Source organism: Anguilla rostrata, chromosome 3 (genome assembly GCF_018555375.3).
Source record: "Anguilla rostrata isolate EN2019 chromosome 3, ASM1855537v3, whole genome shotgun sequence".
Taxonomy (NCBI): Eukaryota; Metazoa; Chordata; class Actinopteri; order Anguilliformes; family Anguillidae; genus Anguilla; species Anguilla rostrata.
The window spans coordinates 31,268,182-31,288,110 of NC_057935.1; the positions used below are offsets into that span (position 1 = coordinate 31,268,182).

The 19,929-nt window shown below is 41.5% G+C and overlaps 1 protein-coding gene across 2 annotated transcripts in view; it reads left to right on the forward strand.

The window, feature by feature from the left end:
- myo3b (myosin IIIB) overlaps positions 1-19,929 on the forward strand; it is a 346,614-nt gene that overhangs the window by 324,372 nt on the left and 2,313 nt on the right. The gene's annotated exons all lie outside the window — the stretch shown is intronic.

Here is a 19,929-nt window from a genome sequence, read left to right on the forward strand (position 1 = left end):
GGAGAAGGCGGCTGATATCTTTCTGCAATTAAAAAAAAGAATGAAAAATCAGAATTTAAGTAGTCGGGCTAAAAAAATGCTTGTATTGTTGTCACTCTGGATTTCAAAGCACTCCAAGTCATGACACTAAACTACATTATCCTAATGAGCTGCAGCTTTTTGTACTCTTTGAAGGTCTGTCACAAGGAAACAGAAGGCATGAAGGTGTCAGCGTTGACACTGAATACCCTCCGGGTGTACAGTAAAAGAATCCTTTTTTGATTGTGCCAAATGGCTGGACAGGTGTGAGCTTTCATCAGGGTCAGAGTCAGTCTTTCAATTCTGATGTTGTGCAGCATGACCAGAATTGTGTTATGCCAAGATGTGCTTGACATGTCCACTATTTGTTCCTTTTAAACTGTGTCCCCTCATACAACTCTTGGGAAATTCAATAATGTAAAATATTTTTTAAATAAAATGTTATGTATCAGAAATGTTATGTAAGCAGTAGTCTACTTCCACTCAGTTAATTGATTAATATATGCAATTTATTAAATGGGGAGTATCTCAGGAGTATCTATAGCAGTATCTCAGTGCTTGTAACATTTAATGTTATTGGCATTGAATGTGAGCGGAATCAAACCCCTGACTTCAGTAGCCATTTTCACACATGCAGCCTTACTCGGCAATTCATCCTTTAGGTGTCGTGTGAATGAAAGTCGGAAGCCCCTTTCACACATACATTGTAAACTGTAAATTCTCTGACAGTTTTCCATGTTGGCTTAATGTGTTAACAGAAGCCGGAGTCAGTTTTCCATGCAAGTGTGTAGCCACACATCCTCCGACGAGATTGACTGGCATCATTCTTGCCTCCAACAATTGGTCGCTTGTGGGCATGTTTTCTGTTTGTAAAACAGTGTTTGTTAAATGTATATTGATTGTATATTTTGTAAATCCCCACTCAGCAATAATTATCTTAACAGAATTATGTGCAGTGGGGAAATAAAATGTGAAATTGGAGACAGTTTACATGTCAGATCTTTAATCTGATTGGTTATTGCCCCAGTTTCCCAGTCCTTCTGGTTGCTCTGCTGGCTGAATGTGGGAGGCTAGAAAAATACCAGGCGATCTCATCAGAGGATATGTGGCTTTATCCTAAAGATGAAGCCGCACATCCTCTGACGACAAGCAAACTTCTTTATTACACCATCTCCATTCGTTTTCAGTGAGATGCAATTTTTCACATCCACAAGGCATGTTGGGATAGCTGGCAACATGAGGCCAAGTACCCCTCGCTGCAGCCAGCGGGATGGGCTGGTGACGGATGTTGGGAGTCAGTGGGCCGGTGACGGAAGACGAGACATGGATCCCTATGACTGGCTGTCACACTGTCTGCTCGTGGCTTGCCATTTTCTTTGGCAACTACGTTTGAGGAAAGGCGACCATAAGGTTCAAGTTACATCAAATTTGTATTTTTTATTTATTGTATATAGTTTAACACGCATGCTGGCTAGCATGCCTTCAATGTAAAATCATTAACCGATGGTTGTTACAGCTGAAATGCGGAAGATTTAATCAGGGACACTATGCGTTTGGGGACATTTTTATTTTTAAGAGAGTGGAAATGATATGTGGTAGTGATAAATATAGGTACCCTGGGTATTTCTTAAAAATTAAAAATTAAATTTACAAAACATTACGTCGTTTTGCTTGTACTCACCTCATTGTCAATTTTACAGATTACAAAACATCCATGTGGTACAACAGAACAAAACAGCCAGGAGTGTCATTGCCTGGAATTACTACAATACACCTAAAACAAAACAAAAAAGCAGGTCCCTGCTTATCTTGATATATTAAGTTATGTAGTCAAGTAAGCAATAACTGCCCCAAGCCTGCTGCTGCTTTTTAAATATCTGTTTTTTCATGAACAATGAGGGAAATTCAAAGTAAATTCATCTTTTGCGTGAGTTGATATTTCTTATGTTAACAAAGGCATTTATGACAGCTTACATTTAAGAAAATGTATGTAAAAAGCGTATGGCTTCATTTCTTGTTATAGTAAAGGAAACAAACCACATTTCACCACAATTAAACATACTTCTGCTAATTTTGTCTCCCTGAAGAAGGGCGTTTTACCCAAAACATTGATGCAAATAAAAGATATATAAAATTATTTTATGGTAGTGCGGCCCTTATCTCATTTTTACCACAATTAAATTATTGAGTATTGATGAAATTTCTACCTATCAAACAACAACCTCTCAAAATCTGAGAGGGTCTGCATTCTGGGAAAGTTGCTAAGATATTTTGCTAGCTCAAGACCTGGTAAAATTTATGACTGTTCCGATGTGATGTATCTTGATCAAATTCATAACATTACTGGATCAAACACACAAAACTCTGCTTTTTTCGCTATGATGTCCATGAAGGTACATTCTTACTACTGCCAAAATAATAAATGGAACACAGAGGTCTACATCAAGTAAATAATAGCCTATCTTAAATAACTATGCAACATACACTGTCACTGTCACACATGGCATTTAAATTAGTTATAAAATGTTGAAGTCTACTTAAATAACTTAGGATGTTATGGTTCCTTTTTTCTTCATTAGCTAGCTACTCAGCAAACATTAGTTAGCTGTTCTGGCTGGTAAGCCAGGGTTTTTAAAAAAATCATTACTTCAGGCAACAAATGCAGGCACCGTCAGTCATGTGTGAACGCCATCAACCCCTGTAAAATATCATGTATTATTCCTTGGTTGTTTGAACAAGAGAAGCCATTATATTGCTTGAACAGTTCTGTGTTCCATATGTGATAGCAGCTAGAAACTACAGTGATGGTAACTGTTTCAGCTGTTGGATGATCAGGTACTATTTTCAAAAATAGATACCTTAAAGGATTTGGATTCTTTAAGTTTTTTGTGTTTGAACATTAATATAGTTACAGAATGAATATTTAAGTTTGGAATGGACTGCATTCCCAATGCTTTCATATTTCTGAGGTTACAAAGTACATAACCTACATACAGTTAAATGAAAAAGTAATGGTAGGGTGGTAAATTTTTTGTTGTTTTGGCTCTGTACACCTGTAGATTGGATTTGAAATAAAACAATGAATACCATGTTAAAGTGCAGGCTGTCCGCTTTGAGGGTATTTACATCCATATTGGGTTATCTGTGGTATGTAGTCTCTCCCATTTAGGTAGCGGCAATCTGGCAGTTGGCTGCTCACCTATTTCTTGGCCATCTGTGTGTTGTTGCAACATTAGTTCATGCACAAGAAAGCTAACAAAAGGTCTACAGTTGATTCTAGGTGTGAAATTTTCATTTAGAGTATTTTGCTGTTGTCTTTCAACATGAGGACCACTGCTTAGAAGAATAGTTTTAATTGTTAAGAAAACACCCTTTTCAGCTGTCGAACAGATGAAGAACACTATCCAGGATGTAGACAGACATGTGTCAAAGACTACCATAAAGAGAAGAAAACACCAGAATAACCTCAGAGGTTTCACGCCAAGATGCAAACCACTGGTTAGAATTAGAAGGCCAGGTTAGAATTTTCTTAAAAGTACATTTGAAAACTGTTCAGAACAAAGTCTTATGGACAGATGAGACAGGTATTAACTTGTAGCAAAGTTATGTGTGGAGAAAGAAAAGAACTGTAGCTTTTTAGGGCTTAATTCTGATTCCAATTGAACATGCTTTCACTTGCAGAAGACAAGACTGAAGGCCTGTTTGTTTCTGCCCCAGAAACAAACAGGAACTGAAGGTGGCTACAGGTACAGTACAGGCCTGGCAGAGCATTACCAGGAAAGATACCCAGCGTCTACTGATATCTATGGGTTGCTAGTCTGGACGAACGCATGTACTTTCTGGGGCAAAAGGGAGGAGCCTCTGCCACTGGGAGCCAGCGGCAGCTTCCCTATTGGTTAATCAAACTGTCTGTCTCAGTGTGCCGGTTGTGTGTCCCCCCCCCCCGACACTCCCTCTGTTCTGTGTGTGCTACAATCTAAATCCCGACTGAAACACACCAGTGAAACGGACAAAGCTATCGAGCTAACCCAAATTATCTGCTAAAAACAGAATTATGGACAAATTTGAAGAAGATTTTAATTCTGTTATATCACAGACTTGCCAAATACATGAAGTGACTTTGTTGAAGGACCTTCAGTGCCTATGTTTGGATACGCTGTTATCGAACAGAGATGTACTCGCTGGCTTGCCTACGGGATTTGGCAAAAGTTTAATTTTTCAAGTGTGGCCTATGGTATGCAGTTTTCTATCAAATACATACCCAGAAAAATGGCCAGAAGAAGCAATGGTTTTAATTTTGCTCGCTACAACCAATAATGGAGGAGCAAGTGGAATTGTTGAACCAAAAAGGAATTAAATAAATAAATTTATCACCGATAAAAACTGTTTGTTTCTTTTATTATCGAAACTTGAACCGCAGACTCTGCATATCTCGGTCATAAACTTTGATGGTGTGGTCGGTGCTCTGACGTTAACATTAGCCATTTTCCCCAAATAGTGGCGAACTGATGCGGGTCTGTGGAAAAGTTTACCTCAGGTAATGTTTTTCGGGTGCATGTTTCAGATTACGCCTGCCCAAAATCGTCACCACATTTGGAGCGCCACCCCTCTGCACTCTGATTGGTTATGCCTAGAACGTCAAGGCATCAGCCAGGCTCTGTTGAATGAAGTGAAAAAGAGACTGGCTTGCGAGGCTAATGGGTTGCAGACATCAGGCAGTCATTTAATGCTAAGGATTTGCCACCACGCACTAAATATGATGACTTTATTTCAGATTACTGTACACTAATTGTCCAATTATGTTTGTTCCCCTAAAAAGGGGGGACTATGTATAAAACGGGCAGTAATTCCTACACGCATCACCCTATATGGATAAAGATACCCTCAAACTAAAGCTGACAGTCAGCACATTATTCACATATTCATTGTTTTATTTCAAATCCAATGTGTTGTAGTACAGAGCCAAAACAACAAAGATTGTGTCACTGTCCTAATACTTCAGCATTCAGCTGTATTTTAAGCACATATCATACACAGTTCAGTCTCTCTATTTCATTCAAAGTGCACTGATTAACCACTCTTTACAGTTGCAATACTTAAATATCTAGGAGTGATTCTTTGAATACAGGTTAAATTAATAATTGATTGAATGCTTTGCTTCAGAGTGAGGTGGAAGTGCCTACACAACCACAAAATAGTGTTGTCTCACGAGGGATTTCATTCTTGTCTGTGCCATTTGTACAGTGTTCTTACATGCCCATTAATATGCCACAATAATCACACAGAGCATGCGTATTGGAGTTAAGAGGTGATGCATTAGGGCATCTTCACTACTGTTCTCACTAAAAAGCCCAGTGTGTTCAGCTTTGAACATTCTTCAAAGATTGTCACAATTTTTTATCTTACAAATCATGTTCTTACTTATTCTACGTACATTTGCGGTGAAATTGAATTAAATTAATAACTATAATGTATGACTATTGTTTTGACATGAGTGTTGTTTATTACTGATTGTAGGCTGCTCTTTTGGCCAGGACTCTGTAAAAGTGATTGTAAAAAATGAGGACATGCCTGGTTAAATAACAACAAAAGATTTGTTTGTGTGGCTTTAAAAATAACCCCCCCCCCCCCCCTCAGTTAACCAATGCAAGATATAACGTAACTAATGCAAGAGATAAATCCTCAAAATTTAAACTGTACATGGTCCAGTTGTAAACATAGCACTCTCATGAGGTTCCCTCTCAATATTAGCAGGCAGAGATGATATCACCCCCAACTCTTCCCATTAACATCAAACTCTTTACTGCAGCCCTGGGGTATCAACAACAGGTGATGTGGTAAACGATATGCAAATTTAGAAAATAAAAAAAAAACAGTAGTACAAATCAACTCAACAACCCTGCTTTTTCCTACCAATCCTTAGAAGGGAAAAATAAAATTGTGCTTTTTCCATCTCGTCTTGTAAATGGAGGTGGGCAGGTTCTTACTATGGAGGAAGAATGCAGTTTTCCTCCACAGTTCACTTTCATGGAACACTTTCATTATACTTTTTAAAATATCCACAAGGCCCATTCTTTAATGCAAGCTTATTTGGATCTTGATTGATGAAATGTTGGAATGGCAATTTATATTACTGTAACTTTATTTTTAAATGAGCCACTCTAATATTGTAGCTGTAAAACTTAAATTAACCATAATCAGTTATAATCAGGATCTCATTGGTCTTTTTTGGAGTGCTCTTTAGTAACAGTTCTAAGACGTCCCCCTTTATCTAATTTTTGTAATTTCAATTTTTCTTTTGACTACAGAGAGCACAAGTGCATCGATGACACATAGGTAAAGTTTAATTTGGTTTTATTAATACAAAATATAAGACAAATGTTTAATGCAACTAAGACTGAAAGCCGCAAACTAAACTAAGCCAGCATGTACCACCTCTTCTCTTTCTCATGTGGATTACTGGCTGTCTTTTGCCTAAGTAAGCATGTTTGTGGTCTATAGTGGCTTTGCAGTGCCCAAGTATCCTCTCCAGAGAAGTTCTTCTGACAGAGCCTCTCATAATTTGTGTCCTGCTCTTCAAAAGGCATAACAAAATACCCAGTTCCATATAATGTTGTTTAACTTTAGTGTATCCTAGTATTTACAGTAAGAGAAAACAGCAGCTAACCCGGTTGTCCATAATTTAAATGTACTTATAAAAAGTGTTCTTAGTCAAAATAAATTTACTTTCATTGTGTATATTTCAACATATGTAGGTATATGCTTAAATACATTATTTTGGAACGACTTAACTTGTTGGTGCAATCCCCTTGTGGCCATGACTTTGGTCATGAGATTGTTCAACTCAGACATTCAGTGCTCCTGCAACAAAACTATGAGTTGAAAACACAAACTCTGTTTTAACTTTATTAGTAGATGATTCATGACAACTGTGTCGAAGACGGAGTTTCTAAGTGCCACCGTTGTCGTCTATCGCCTGTCCTCCATTTACCAAGCACCCCCTCCCTGCAGGCTCATCTGCAACTACACCCCCCTCCCACAACACACAGGACAATAGTGTCTATCTGGGCATTCATAAAAACATTCTTTTATCAATAAAAATTTGTATTTTGTCATAGCAAAAAGATAAAGCCAACAATAGCCGAAAGGTATGCCAGTACAGCTGTGAAAAACACTGCTCACTGAACACTGAAATGAACAAGAGGAATTCTTGTTAAAATCTTACCTTTGGTTTTACACGTAAAGGTGTTCCTTTCAAGATTCAGTGGTTATTTATTGTCTTCAACAATCCGTTTTTTTTTTTTTTACGGTGTGTAGCAGGAACAGGGGTGTTGGGGAATGCAGCCAAGTTCGATAATGAAACAACAAACAAAGATAGATAGGAGCAATCGTATTTTATTCAGGGAAACTTACAAACAGCAGGGAGTGGAATCAGGCAATCAAAACAAAGTAAATAATCCATTCTCGTGGTCAAAAGTCCGTAATCCAAAAGTTCAAAGCCAATTCAGGTTCTCACAACAAAAGGGGTCGATACACAAAACAGGTTCTCAGTCAGTCCAGGTCAAAATGATAATCACAATTCTCTTTTTAACAACACTCTCTCCACCAACACGTTTCCCTCTCGCTACTTTGCCACGATTAAAGTCCGCAGTTCCTTTTTATAACGTGAGCCCTCAGATAACCAAGGGTATACAGGTGCTTCGCGTTGCTGCCGGAACTCCAAATAAGGCTTGTGGGCGTAGCCAGCATGCTCTGATGTATCGGCTCTCAATGACCAGTGCCTGGACCTCTGCCGGCCGGCTGCCACACATCCCCCCCCTCAGCTCCAATCGGGAGGGAGGGGCAGCCCGTCACCACAGCGCAGTCCTCCAGGAGAGGGCATCGGCGTTCCCACGAGCAGTACCGGACCTGTGCAGTATAGAGAAAGCATATGGTTGCAAGGGAAGGAACCACCGAGTGACCCGGGCATTGCTGTCTCTGTTACGTGACATCCACACTAACGGGGCATGATCGGTGACAAGGGTGAAATGCCATCCTAGTAAATAATACTTTAGCATCTCTAGTGCCCACTTGATCGCCAGGCACTCCTTTTCCACGGTGGACAACGCTATTCCACGCTATTAGCCGTAAACAATTTACGGCTAATTACGGCTAATATACAGCACTGGGTGTTCCTCACCTTCTTGTAACTGTGACAGGATGGCACCCACCCTTGTTTCTGACGCATCAGTCTGGACAATGAATGCTTTTGAGATGTCCGGGGTCACTAGTACAGGTCTCGAACATAGCGCATTCTTCATTTCCTAAAAACGCCTTCTCTGCCTCATCACTCCACTGTACCTGAGCAGGCAACCAGCTCTTGGTTAGGTCCGTTAGGGGGCTGGCTATGGTGGCGAAGTTAGGGATGAACCATCTGTAGTAGCTTGTGAGTCCGATGAAGGTGCGTACTTGCTTCTTTGTGAGGGGGCGGGGCCAGTTCCAGATTGCTTCCACCTTTTTCATCTGGGGTTTAACATTGCCTCTCCTGATGGTGAATCCCAGGTACTCAGCTTCCTAGAGACCGAGTCCACATTTTTTGCGTTAGCTGTGAGCCCCGCCCCCCTTAATGCATGTAAGACTTCACTTACCTGGTCCAGCTGAGTGTTCCAGTCATTACCGTGTATGACAATGTCATCCAGGTATGCCGCCACATACTCTTGATGGGGCCAAAGAACCTGGTCCAGTAGTCACTGGAAGGTGGAGGGAGCTCTGTGTAATCCGAAAGGTAATTTCCTGTATTGAAACAGACCATCGGGCATAGCGAATGCTGTTTTCTCCCAGGCCTCGGCACCTGCCAATAACCTTTGGTTAGATCCAGGGTAGTGATGAACCTCACGGTTCCAAGCCGTTCAATGAGTTTGTCTACCCTGGGCATGGGATACGCATCAAATTTGGAAATGTCATTCAGCTGACAAAAGTCATTACAGAACCGGAAAATGCCGTCCGGTTTGGGCACCAACACTATGGGACTCTTCAATTATCCTCGCAGCCAACATCATCTGTATCTTGGCTCTTACTGCTTCTCTCCTTGTGTCGGGTATGCTGTATGGTCGTAATGTCACCTTTCTCGCCAGTTCTGTGATGATGTGGTGTTGGATCTGTAGTTCCCGGCTCATCCAAGAACGCAACTTGATTACGGCTGACCAGCTCCCTCAGTTCCTGCTTTTGGGCAGGGCTCAGCTCCTCCCCCAACAGCACATCATTGGAAGTGGTATCTGTAAGAGAAACTTTGGGAGAGACAGTGTATAGTACATCGCGTGCATTCCATTTCTTTAGTAAGTTCACATGATAAATTTGCGTTGGATGTGGGAACTAACACCAGTACTTTATCCCCCGTCTGAAACTCTCGCTGTTGGGTACCTCTGTTATATACTTGAGCCTAGGCCTCCTGGGCTTCCTGCATGTACTCACAGACCAGGGGCCAGAGGGTGGCCATTCGGGTTCTCATCTCATCCACATGTTCCATGAGCATGCGATGGGGAGAAGGCTGCTGTTCTCATGTCTTTATGGCTACATCGAGTAGTCCCCGGCGGGGCTGTCTATCGTAAAGAACCTCAAATGGAGAAAATCCCGTCGAGGCTTGGGGTACCTCCTGGATGGAAAACATCAGAAATGGTAACAATTGGTCCCAATTCCTCCCATCTGCCTCCATAACTTTCTTCAGCATGTTTTTTAGGTTCAATTGAACCGCTCTATCAGTCCGTCTGCCTGCGGGTGATATACTGAGGAGCGTAGTTGGTTAATTTTCATTAATTTACACAAGTCTTTCATTACTTTAGACATGAATGGGGTTCCCTGATCTGTTAGTATTTCCTCTGGGATGCCCACCCTCGAAAACAACAACAATAGTTTGCGTGCAATCCCCTTTGTGGCCATCATGCGCAGGGGAACTGGCTCCGGGTACCTGGTGGTGTAATCGAGGATCACCAGAATGTATTGATGTCCCCGGCTGCTCTTAGGGAGTGGCCCGACCAGGTCCATGGCAATTCTGCTGATTGGAGTAGAAATAATAGGTAGGGGTATTAGCAGGTTACGAAAATGAGGTTTTGGTGCCACCTGCTGGCACTCAGGACAACTGCGGAAGAAGTCTTCCACAGATCTCTTTACTCACGTCCAGTGGAAGCGACTTCTCACCCGCTCCAGCGTCTTCTCTACACCGAGGTGGGCTCCTAGAACATGTGCGTGGGCCAGCTGAAGGAGAGTCTGCATAAAAGGCCTAGGCACTAACAACAACCCGAGGGGTTCATTATTCTTCAGGATGACTTGGTAGGGCATTTTGTTTTTAATTGAAAAGTGTGGGTAAGTTATTTTACTCACCCCCTCGATTGGTTTTCCATCCACCACAGTAACTTGTTGGAGGGCGTTTTGTAGGTTTGGATCTTCCAGCTAGGCTGTTCCGAACCGGCCCGCTAGCTAGGTTGACTCCGGCTCCTCTTCCCAATCCATGGGGGACACATCTACCAGACTCCCCTCGTCGTCATCTTGGGGTTCTCCTGCACTTCCCGACTCTGACAGGGGCTCCCTGGAGGCATTGTTGTCCACTTCCTGAAAGCCACAGATCTTGTCTTCCCCATTACTTTTAGCCATCCCATATATTTTTACCGATTTTATTTTTCCCCACCCGCTTTTTACGGTCCACATTTTGCCCCTTAGTGGTCTGCAGATTCAATTGGTGGTGGGATACTCTTTGGTTTCACCATGGATGCAGGTTATGGAGACAGTGTCGGTCAGGTTTGGGGACCATGCGAAATCCGGTCGAACGAGGGTTACCATACTCAAGAAGGGCGGTGGTGTCTTTTCCATTAGCCTTCACTGGGGTGACTGGGGAGGGATTGCTTCCTTGTGCCCCGTATGACGTCATCAAGCCACAGGGTCTTCCAGTCGGTGAGGGCAGCTCCAGGCAAGGTGTCCAGGTTCACCACACTCAAAACACCTCCGGCAGTCCAAGTCCAGGAGGTGGCATTGGGGGAAACTGGGTTGCGGTTTACCGTCATCTCTGATGGGGGTCCACGCCACTTCGCCACTCCGTTCCTTTCCTTGGGTCGGGGTGACGGTTCGACTTTGGGTTGTTGTTCGCTGCGCAGGACTTCCAGTGCAATCTGTTGCCCTTCCACCACCTCCACAAGCTGATCAGCACTTTGGGGGTTTGCTTGGCTGGCCAGTTTTTTGGCCTCATAGGGGAGAGAGTGTAAAACTTATTAATTACGATTCTTTCGATGGGATTCAGGGAAATGGGTTCAACGGTTAGCCAGCTCTTTGCTAACCATATCAGGTTGTGCATCTGGGAGCTGGAGGACAGAGCGGGATTATAAGTCCAATCATGGAATTTCTGGGCTCTGCTTATCAGGGTGTATCCATACCTGCACAGAATATCCTTCTTGAGCACCTCGTAGTGCTTGGCTTGCTCCACTGTCAGATCCTGGTAGGTTTTCTGTCGGACAGGAATGGAATGATCAGGCTGGCCCATTGCTCTGGTGTCCGACCCTCCCTGACAGCCGTCTTCTGAAAGGCTTGTAGGTAAGCCTTAATGTCGTCACTCTCCGTCAGCTTCGGGATGAACAGGCTGGGCTTCGGTTAGGACACCGGTGCAGCAGCAGCTCCGGGTGCTTGGGCTGATGTCAGCTGATCGAGTTCCGCACGTAATAGTGCGGTCTGCTGGCGTTGTTCATTGAGCAGTTCTCTATGCATAGCCTGCTGTGCTAGGTTGGCTTCAACTAGTTGTTTGATAATTGCCTCCATGGTTCTCTCTGTATCTGTTTCGTTATTTAACTTTGGCTGAAGCGCTAGGCGCTGCCTGCATTCTCCACCAAATGTAGCAGGAACAGGGATGTTGGCGTTACAACGCAGCCAAGTTCGAAACAACAAACAAAGATAGATAGGAGCAATCGTATTTTATTTAGGGAAACTTACAAACAGCGGGGAGGGGAATCAGGCAATCAAAAAAAAGTCCGTAATTTGTTCTCATGGCCAAAATTCTGCAATCCAGAAGTTCAAAGCCAATTCAGGTTCTCACAACAAAAGGGGTCGATACACAAAACAGGTTCTCAGTCCAGGTCAAAACGATAATCACAATTCTCTTTTTAACAACACTCTCTCCACCAATGCGTTTCCCTCTCGGTACTTTGCCACGATTAAAGTCCATGGTTCCTTTTTATAACGTGAGCCCTCAGATAACCAAGGGCATACAGGTGCTTCTCGTTGCTGCCAGAACTCCAAATAAGGCTTGTGGGTGTAGCCAGCTTGCTCTGATGTATCGGCTCTCAATGACCAGCCCCCGGACCTCCACCGGCGGGCTGCCACAGGTGAAAAAGGGGACGTGAGCCTGATCAATTTGAGGCCCCAACTGCAATGTAATTTTGAAGCCACGGGTCATGTAACAAATATGCAATAATAGAGAGAATCAGGAAAAGGGTAAATACTTTTTCATGGCACTGTACTTGGGTGGTACTTCCTTTGAGGTAGAACGCAACTAAAATGCACTTTAAAGATTTAGACTGTAATATTTATTTGATGACACTTATGTACATTTTGCTTTTATTCTGGTGTCCTAAACTAATACTCTTTAAGTACACTTTGGTGTACTTTTAAAAAGCATTGGCCACGAGGCCAGTGCCTTGGTCATCGGCAATGGCAGAAGTACATCTAATCTGAAATCCATGTCCTTGGATGTGGGAGAAAACCACAGAAAACCCACATGAGCCAGGGAGAACACGCAAGCTCCATGCATACCTCTTTTCCACCAACGCGAACCTAGTTCTGGTTCTGGGCTGGTGCTAGTGCCGGTTCGCAGTTGGTTCAACTTGCGAACCTTCTAAGAACCGATTTGCTTTTCCACGGGTTAGAGAGCCACGTCATTACATCACTGTATACGTCTGTATATGTCTCCGCTTTCCCAGCAACATCGTAAGTTTTAGTTGGTCTTGGTCGGTCACGATAATCCTGCCCCCAGCCCCTGAAGTAAGCGGTTCTTGGTTCTAGACCAGCCAAGAGTTTGTGCCGCTTTGGAACCAGTTTTCCTGGCCGTGAGCCGGTTCTTTTGCTGTTGAAAACGGAACAACTGGTTCGCGATTAGGCACCGGCTCCGAACCGGCCCTCGAAATGCCTTGGTGGAAAAGGGGCAGCAGAGACCTGGGCCAGGACTTGACCCTGGAACTACTCTTTTCCTGTGAGGCAACAGTTCTTAACCTCAGTGATACTGTATATTTAAGCATGCAACAAGTGAACATTTTTTTGTAAGCAAAAATTAAGTATATTTTATGCATATTTTAATAAAATACATGAAATGAAAAATCTACTTGTAGTCTTTAACTACGTCAAGTACACTATTGATGCAATTAAGTATACTTGTTTTTTTCTTGGGGCTACAAAACAATATTAACCTCATTTAACAGATATAGGCGTAACTAATTTAAGGCTGTATCTTGGCAACGTGGCTGTAACCCAAATGCAAGTGTCTTTGCTTGTTTCAGACATGCAATTCTCATTTTCCCAGACAGAAGCAGTTCTCATATTCCTGTCCATCGCCTATGCTGTTAAAATAGCAAATGACGTGGTGCCCTTGTGGGTGGGTTGGTCTTAAAATGAAACACACCTCACTACCACATAGTTGTATCATCTGGACCTTCTAAACTGCACTATACTGCATTACACAATTTGGACTTCTACGATACCAGTTAGTTTATTACCTCAACAATAACCTGTACAACCCATTTCAATTGCTGTGATAGATTACATTTAAAATTACATTTCTGTTACATTCTATTCTACCATGACTTTTCACCAGGCCGGCTAGTTATAGAGCATTGACGTCACTTTCCCACTGGAATACGCCCCCTCAGTCGGACTGAGTGGCAAAGCATGCTGCGACATGGCTACCTTTAGTAGAGGAAACTGCAAAACCGGGAGTAAAACAAATGATTATCTGCTTAAATTAAAGGCAGGTGGACTCGACAGTGATCCTTACAACTTACCAAAGAACCAATGGTCCATAGACATTCAACAAGAAATCTTTTTACAGACTGCCGAAAGCTAAAGAAAAGAGAAGCAAATGGATCGCTGCAATTCGCAGAAACAACTGGAATCCAGGCACCAAAATGTGGATTTGTGGTTGTTATTTTGTGTCAGGTATGTTGTATTTTTGGGTAAAATCATACCTTAATTTATATGCTTGGCTAGCTAACACTATCTAACCATCCCCCGTTTGTTTGCAGAACACAAGGCTCATCATTATGGATGTTTTTTAATAAATGCTGAGAAAAACTTTACAGTTGCACATAATATAAATGAAAGATGCTAAATATTTAATTAATGAGTAGTCAATACAGTGCATAACTTAAGGTATGATTTTACCCAAAAATCCAACATACCTGACACAAAATAACAACCGCAAATCCACGTTTCGGTGCCTGGATTCCAGTTGTTTCTGCAAATTGCAGCGATCCATTTGCTTTGCTTTTCTTTAGCTTTCGGCAGTCTGTAAAAAGACAGCTCTGATTTATTGTTGAATCTATTTGTACAGTCAATCGCACAACAGCTCTTTCCCATTTTAGATGTTTTTTTTTTTGTTTTTTGCGGCATCCAAGCTGAACGATAACGCTTTCTTTCTGCCACTCAGTGGGTGTAACCGCAGTGACTTCCACTTGCTGTGACGTCATGTGCATACCCTCTATAGCTGGGTTCCTCCCAAGATTTTTTTCTCCCCACTGGGAGTGTAACCACATATGCTTGCTATTTGAGGGTTCAGGCCTGGTTTTGCTCTTTTGCTCTGTTTATTGCTCTTCTTCTGCTACTCTGTAAAGCGTCTTTGTGACAGTTCTCTTTAAAAAGCACAATACAAATAAAATTGATTTGATTTGGTCATTGTCAGTGTGTTGAAACCGTTTGCACTATGACCAACCCAAACCTGATTTTAAGTCATGTTGCAGTTAATTTCTATTTTAAGGGCGCAATATTAAGGTCGTAATGTATCTACACAGGTGGGTGCACAATGCGCATACACTCTCCTGTCTGTTACAAACACAGGAACATGCATAAAAGTATCAAGATTACAATGTGAAAGATGATTATTGTGCATACCAAAAACACACAATAAAAATACTCAATAAAAGTAATGTCATAATGGATGGTAATAATTTTATCCAAATTAGACAATCGCAATAATGACAAATAAAATTGGCCAATGGCCAATTTCGGGAATATGCCTTCCTGTTTAAGATGTGCCTGATCACATGTATACAGTACGTGAATTGTCATTCAATGGAAAACTCATGAAAACATGCACCGTGGCCTAATAGACAGGAGTGGAGCATGACAATACAGCCCTCAGATGGCCTGAATATTATTTGTGGTGTGTTGTGTACTGCATAACATTGGCAAGAGTCATGGATGTCTTGGACATAAATTAACATATATTACAGAACTTTAGAAGGCGTGATGGTGAACTACATGTCCAATTAATGATACATGCTTTATCTATGGCCTGGTAAGCAAGTGAAATGGTTAATTTGATTGACTAAACTCTTTCCAGTGAATATTGTTTTTGATTTTTTTTTTAATTAACTAAAATGTGTAATATTGTTATATTGCTAACTAGCTAGCAAGCTTTAACATGTTTAATTCCACATTTTAATGAAACAACCCCAAGTTGTTGGGGTTAGCTGACTGCTAGTTATGTTTTGCTACTGCTGTAATATGTCATGACATAGATACTGTCAACATATATATCTGTTATTGGCAAAAGTATTGCTAGGTTCCAGCATCTTGCTGGCACTATGCCATATCTACGGTACACACAGTCGGTTCTCAACTGAATAAATAGTAGTTATTCAAATCATAGTCATGTTAAACCCTTGCAATTTGCCACACCACATCTAAGCAGCATTCTCTTTTCAGTAGAAGTTAAGCACAAAAGTAAACTGAACTAAAAACCATAAACCTATATCTTTTTGTCTAGTGGCTAGCTTGCTAGCAAATACTGTTTGCCTGTCTCAAAGAAGAATGACTTCCAGGCCTAGTAGTAATGCTCAGCCCCTCAATTTGTATTCAGTTGGAGTGCCTAACCGTGACTGGTATTATCTGATGCCTGCCCATAGACTGTAAGTGCCTGTCTATTGTAGTACATAGTAAAGCAGGTGCCTGGAGCATGCACAGTAGTTTGGGGCTATATATCTGCACTCACAACAGAGAGCTCATTTTAATTAGGTAGACAGTTACTCTTCTACAACTAAAAGAAAACCCCAGGCTGGAGTTCCCCTTAATACAACAAAGCTGGCCTCACTGAGACAACCATGCTGGAATGCCAAAGTCCAAAGTACGAGTGGCTGCACTGTAGGTGCACCTATAGTGATTTCAGCATATGCCCACCACACTCCAGCAAGTCTCACATCAACAGAAACAGTATTAATTAAAGTATTCCTTGTATATTATTCTAGCACTGAGGATGTTTTCCTCAGAAGAAAAGTCCAATGTAAAATAGGTCATCGCAGCACCCTGGAGTATGTCTTAAAAGTACACTGCATCTATTATGTGTGATCATGCTCCGTGGATGGTTTTGGCCCTGTTTTCTTCATGCAGAGCAAATCCCATTAAGCTCACCAGCTATACTAATAACAAACAGAAAGCACTGGTGGCATAAGGTGCAGTCAGAATTTGTATCCATATTCCCTGTTTCTTTGTGCCAAATTAAGTTCCAGAATCAACTACCTGTGTGGGGAACATGAGGGAAGTTGGGCTCCATATGTCATTAAGACTGGTGGTTAATAAGGTAGAGCTGGATTACTGTACAATATCACTCACAGAATAGAGTGACTCAGTACCTGTCTCCAGAGGATGAGCTTGTAGAGCATACATAGTGTAGGAGTGGCCTTGATCTCTAGTGAGAAACAACTGAGGACTTCCTTAGTGCTGGTTACACAATGAGCAAACAAAAGAGGTCTGACACCTGTTCTCTTTAACTCTTCATAAAACCCCACACCCCTTTGTTAATTTTCCACATTGCATTTGCATCTGGTGCAAAAGAACATTCTTTTAATATGGTTCATATTACTCACCAGATATTGTAAGCCTATCATTTGAAACTGTTTGCTCTGGAAACTGCCCATTTTAATAAAAAGTATGTGCTGCTTTTTTGTAGTGAAAGGTATGTTTCATCCTTTCCAGTTCTTCCTACAGCTTTTACAAATGATAAAATGTGGGTTTTTTGGAATGTGCTTGCTTCTAAAAGTGATGTTGGACTTCAAAGAGCAAATACAAATAGACTAACATTGTCCTGTTTCTATATCCTTGGAGTTCAAAGGGAGTGTTTGAATTGTGCTGTTTCTGTAGCAGTCCTTTTAGACTCAGTCTGGTTTAATGCAGGTAATGTGATTTTGAAATACACACATTTTTGGTTGCTTTGTAGAATTTCAACATTGAGTTTAGTCATTGTATGTAAATCATGCAGCAACAATGAAACATTGATTTTCAATTGCGTGTAGATGCTTAATGACAGTCTTCTCACTTGTTAGTTTTGTCATCTTGTCCTTAATGTCTGTTGATGCTTCCCATTTTGAGGTTTTTTTTTTTATATAAACAAAGCAGTTCTTCAGTAAGTTCACAAGCTTGGTATTGTGATGCACTTTGTAGTCTTACAGTTGACTCAAGTGAAACCAGACTGTTTTAAATGTCATACAGATACCAGAAATGATAAGTGCAGAAAACCTTCACTTAAGAAACAGTGCTTTAACAAAGAACTTAGTTGAAAGGGAGAGTGAGTGAACGGGAGGGAATGTTGAATGTGCACATCAAAGAGCTTTTAATGATGAGGGGATGCCATTAGGGTTACAGTGGCTTTTGTTTCAGCTTCCTCACACCTGCAGTTTGTTGGAGGCTCAGCCATTCTTTGCGCAATTGAATTGGCCAAATTTGCATTAGCACAAACCACATACAGGTAGAATATAAAAGACTATGAACTTCTAAAATAGTACCTTTAGCCGCGTTTCCACCAAAATTACCCGGAACTTTCAGTCCCAGGAACTACTTTACCAGGAACTAAAAGGTTCCTTCAGCCAATGGTTGTCTGCGTTTCCACCGGGGTCTAAAGTACCGCGAAGATTAGGCAAATTAGCCCATTGACGTTGTCGTCGGTCCATCTGTCATATGATTTCTTCTGTAACCCCATACTACCACCGAAGTAGCCTACATTATTTTCTAATAACCGGGACAGCCCGGGGGGGTTTATTCCACTTATATAACAACAGGTTACCAACAATGACTATATATGGTTACTTTTGTATTTATTGATTTTCATATATCCTCTCAAACACATTAATTAACAGCAGAAAACATGCACACGTTGTAAACAATTTGCTGTTTTATTACTTTCTCGTCGTCAATCCCATATAGGCTAATCGCAAAATGACAAGAATAGAACGAAAACTCGGACTTGCGTGAAAATGTAAATTAGTAGTGGTACAGCCACCGTTTGCTTTCCTTCGAAGTTACTGCTAGCCGAGCAGCGAAGTGTGCCCTCCAGATGCGAACCATGCACCATAAATGAGTCCATAGTCTTCCTGGTCTTTTCGTGGAATTGAAAAATGGCAGTAAAATTGAGTAAAATTACGGCAGTCTGAAAAAGCTAAAGGGAAGATTACTAGAATTAACCTGTTATTTTACCCGGATAAAAAGTACGGAAGGTGATTTCCAGTTTGCTTGTACTGTATCACCAATGTTAATTATGCAGAACTACCGCATACCTCACATAACTGTATCAAACGTTTTGAGTCAATTACAACGGGCTAACAAAGAAAATCCAGAAGAAAATATTCAGCAACCGAATTAATCCGTTTGAATGTTTTGGTAGCCTACGTAATATGCTGTCCCAGCACGAATGCTTAGCATTTTATAAAACGAATACTAAAGCAAGAAAAGAACAGAAGAGCACACGTTATAATTCCAAGACGTTGACAGGCTATAACCAAAAGTAGGCTACTGCGCCGCATAACATACAAGTTTGATTTGAAGTTATTATGAAAATAAATTGGTTTGCCGCTGCATATTTTCAAACATGGCGGGTAATGGCGGAAAATAAATACAACACAAATGCTACGAGTACTCGACCAATCAGAAATGTTCAGCGCTGCAAGCTCCACCCAAAAGGTTCCTGTACTTTCGGAAAGTACTACCCCCCGAGCAGGAACGTTTTGGGGGGTAAAACAAAGCCCCCAGAACTAAATTTAGACCCTAGTTCCTGCGGTGGAAACGCACTGAGTTCCTCAAAAGGTTCCTACTTCCGGGGTATAGTTTCTGCGGTGGAAACGCGGCTTAAGTCATATAATAATGAGCAGTACGGTTGAGAAGAATAATATCACCAGAAAAACTTGGAAGACAGAGTCCATAGAAGAACCATTTATTTCATGATTTACTTTGCTTGTTTCTCTTTGCTGTTGGAATGTAGATCGGTGGAAATCAGAGCGTGAAATTATGATTAGCCCCTTGCAGTGTGTGGACAGGATGGGGTGCTGGAAGACTTGGCATGGCAAAAGGTGTAACCTGTTTAGTTTGGCCTCAGTGCCGCTGGCCCAGATGGTGAGACCAGCTGCCTTTGAATAAATGCTGGGTGGTTAACAGTGTGAGAAGAACCAAGGTCTTATTTCAGGATGAAAAACAAAAAGAAACCTGTCTTTCTACCATAGCCAAGAGGCAATTGAAAATAGTCACCTATTGCTTTACAAAACTGCCTTCCAGTAAGCGGAGATAAACATGCAGAAAATTTGAAACTGTATTCTCTGGATCATTCAGATTACTTGGTACTCTGATTTTAAACATGACATAAAATATAACATTTCCAGCTATGTTGCTACTAAAAGGTCAATATGAACACACAGAAATGCATGT